This window comes from Nothoprocta perdicaria, unplaced genomic scaffold (genome assembly GCF_003342845.1).
Source record: "Nothoprocta perdicaria isolate Ctin4 unplaced genomic scaffold, notPer1 scaffold_101, whole genome shotgun sequence".
NCBI classification, from domain to species: Eukaryota; Metazoa; Chordata; class Aves; order Tinamiformes; family Tinamidae; genus Nothoprocta; species Nothoprocta perdicaria.
This window is the reverse complement of record NW_020454106.1, coordinates 2,383,652-2,386,695: the sequence shown is the minus strand read 5'-3', so window position 1 is coordinate 2,386,695 and position 3,044 is coordinate 2,383,652. Positions and strand designations below refer to the sequence as shown.

The window sequence follows — 3,044 nt, the reverse complement described above, 5'->3', positions numbered from 1 at the left end:
GAAGGGCCGCTCCGGCAGCCTCATTTTTGGGAATACCGGCGGAACAGCCGCTCCAGGCGCTGCCACGGAGGCTCCGTCGCCGCCGCTCCATCTTTGTGCATCCTGGGTCACATTTAGCCTCCCAGCGGAGATCAAACACCTTTTTTTGCCGCAATATCTGTTAAAATACCTCACTATTCAGGCCGCCAAATGCCATCCCGACTATCCCACCACCCAGGCGCCTCCTCCGCTCCTCCATCCTTCCGCCTGGAAGTTTATGGAAGCCGGAGGCCACTTTCCACTGTTTTTTGGCCACTTCTGCCCCCCACCAAAACCTGGTGCAGGGCTGGGGTTCCCAGCAGCAAAAATAACAGAAAACCGCCCCAAAAAGCGCTGCTCCTACCTGCCAGCAATTAGAGGTCGCGCGCAGCCTTTCGGGAAGCCTCGGCTCAAATATTTACCTGTTGCTCCGAGCCTTCTCCCTTGAAAGACGGGATTTTAATCTAACTTTCCAAGCTCCTTCTCATTCCGCCTCCTTTGATGGGGGAGATAAGACCCGCGCTTCAAAGCCGCGCAGCCAGCCGAGCGAAACGAGAATAACCCGTAGCGTAAACAGTTTCCTTATACAAAATATACTGTTTTCCAGGCGGCGGGAGGGGGGTATTTTTAGCAGCCGCGCTCACACCTTTGCTCCTGACGATCCCTGCGAAATCCCAGTGCAAATTAACCCTCTCCGCTCAGCCCGCGCCCGGGAACCGCAGCAGGGCCGCTCCTTGGGAACGGGATATTCCCAAGGGTCCCCATCCCGGCGAGGCAGCTCCGATAAACCCAGGGTGGCTACGGAGCCGGGCTGCTCATCCCGCTCCCATGCCGGGATCCTGTTCGGGAAGCGCGGGATGACGCTGCCGTGTCGTTTGGCACCGCGTCCCGCGCGGCAGATACCCATCTTGAGCAAATAAGTTGGGATTTAAACATTTCATCATGCCCGTCGGCCCGCGGCCAGGTAGCGCGGCCGCAGCTACTACTGTTTATTATCTGACATCGAGAGCTGTTTGTCCCCTCAAGTGGCAACTTGAACTTTAATCGCTCTTTTTTTTTTYCCCCTCCTTTTCCACAAAACGGTGCCRATATCCCCGGAGCTCTCCGTGAATCCCAAGCCCTCTCCTTACCTTTGCCCAGGTTAAAATCTCCCCTTCCTGCCACACAAGAGGCCCGAACATACACAACTCCATATGCTCTACATACAGCTCCACAGCTAATATATATATTTTTCTCTTCCCTTTGACACAGGATGGCAGAGGCACAACGTAACACACATGGACCTTTACTGGAATATTATATATATTGAGGGACGCAGCCTCCAACAGAACAGCACATTCCCATAAAAAACGTCTTTTTGGGATCACAGCAGCGCTAGCTGCAAGAAGACGGCAGCTGTTCCACTCTATGTACGCATATACATACATTATATATATATATAAATGTGCGTGCATATAAATATACATGCACATACACACATGGAAATAAATATATGTCCACATAAATATACATACAGGCACATAACACATGCACATAACACGCACATATATATATGTGTATATACACACAGCCTATGTATGTGTATATACACACAGCCTATATACGTACACACGACACAAACCAGCTCTTTTATTTCCTTTTCCCTTTCCAGGCTAATCCAGAGCCCAAATCCTGCAAGAGGCCCGAAAAGGTGGTGCAAATTTTGCCGTTCCCGGCGGCTTTGCTGTGTCACCCTTTTTTGGGGGAGTTGTGCCGGGTTTGAGCAGCACCAATTCGGGATCCACCGCGGGCTGGCGAAGCCGCCAGTGTATGGAGAAATGGTGATAATAGTAATAATGACAATAATGATAATAAYGATAATACTGATACTATGAAGTTGTGGCCGTGTTAAGAGGCTCCGCACACCTTCGCCCCGGTGGCATCGCCGGCTCCGCGCTCCGGAGCGCTGGGAAAGGCGCTGTGGGAAGYGGGAGGAAGCAGCCTCCGTCCCGCGATTCCCAGCAAATTTGGGATAGGGAAAAGGAAACGCAGCGGGGGTTAAACACCAACTTCGCAGCCCCCTCGGGGACTGCTCATCCCGAAGCCAAAGGGGGCTGTTTTCTCCCCAAAACGCGCAGCCTTCCCCCCAGAAGCCACGCGAGCTCCCGGGGGCCACGGGGGCTTCCCGCAACAGCCGCCTCCGGCGCCCCTTCCCGCAGGACCCGTCCGGCCAAGAGCCCCGCGAACAAACGCGGCAACAAAAAAACCATCAAAATCCTTCTCTTTTTTAACACACACACACACAAAAAAATGTGATTTTCGGCAGAGCGAGCGCAGGACGCGACGCGCAGACAAAGGGCTGTCACCGAAAACGCCTCAAAACGAGGCGCCCCCCCCCCCCAAAAAAAAGGGGGGGCGGCGCCACCCCCAACCCCCACCCCCCCTTTCCGAGGGCTGAAAAAAAGTGCGGAAAAAAAGCGGCTTTTGATCAACTTTAAAGAAACGCGCAGGAAATCTCGCCCAGCGCCCCCTCAGCGCGGCGGGGGGGCGGCGCCCCCCCCAAAAGGGCTGCGGGGAGGAGGGGGGCGATGGCGGCCGCCCCCCCCCGGTGGCTCCGCCCGCCGCCATGGCAGCGGCGCGGGCCGGGGGGCCGGGCCCGCCCCCGCCGTGACAGCTGCGCCTCCCCGCAGGCCCCGGCGGGAGCGGCGGGCGGGCCCGGGCCCCGCCGTCCCCGCTCCCCGGTCCCGTTCCCCCCCCGCCATGGTCGCGCTCACCTGCCGCGCTGACAGCGCCGAGGGCCGCGACGCGACAGCGACTCCCGCGGCCGCGCGGGGGGCGCCCGGCCCGGCCCGCCGAGCCGAGCCGAGCCGAGCCCGGCCGGGGCGCGCGGGTTGCGGGGGGCCCCGGCTCCCGCCGCGGCGCTGCTGGGCACCCGGGGCCCCTGTGGCGGGCGGCGCGCGGCGGCTGCGGGGCTCGCGCTCGCTCCGCCGCTCTCCTCCCTCGCTGGCGGCGGGACGGGACGGGGCGGAGCGGCGCGCGGGGGACGA

General features: G+C 59.2%; 1 protein-coding gene across 1 annotated transcript in view; it reads right to left on the bottom strand.

The window, feature by feature from the left end:
- Nucleotides 1–2,811, bottom strand: part of NCOA1 (nuclear receptor coactivator 1) — a 92,091-nt gene extending 89,280 nt beyond the window's left edge. Inside the window, exon 1 of the mRNA XM_026041030.1 lies at nt 2,772–2,811. The gene's annotated coding sequence lies outside the window, so the exon portion shown is untranslated. The remainder of the gene's footprint in view (nt 1–2,771) is intronic.
- Nucleotides 2,812–3,044: the final 233 nt, after the last annotated feature.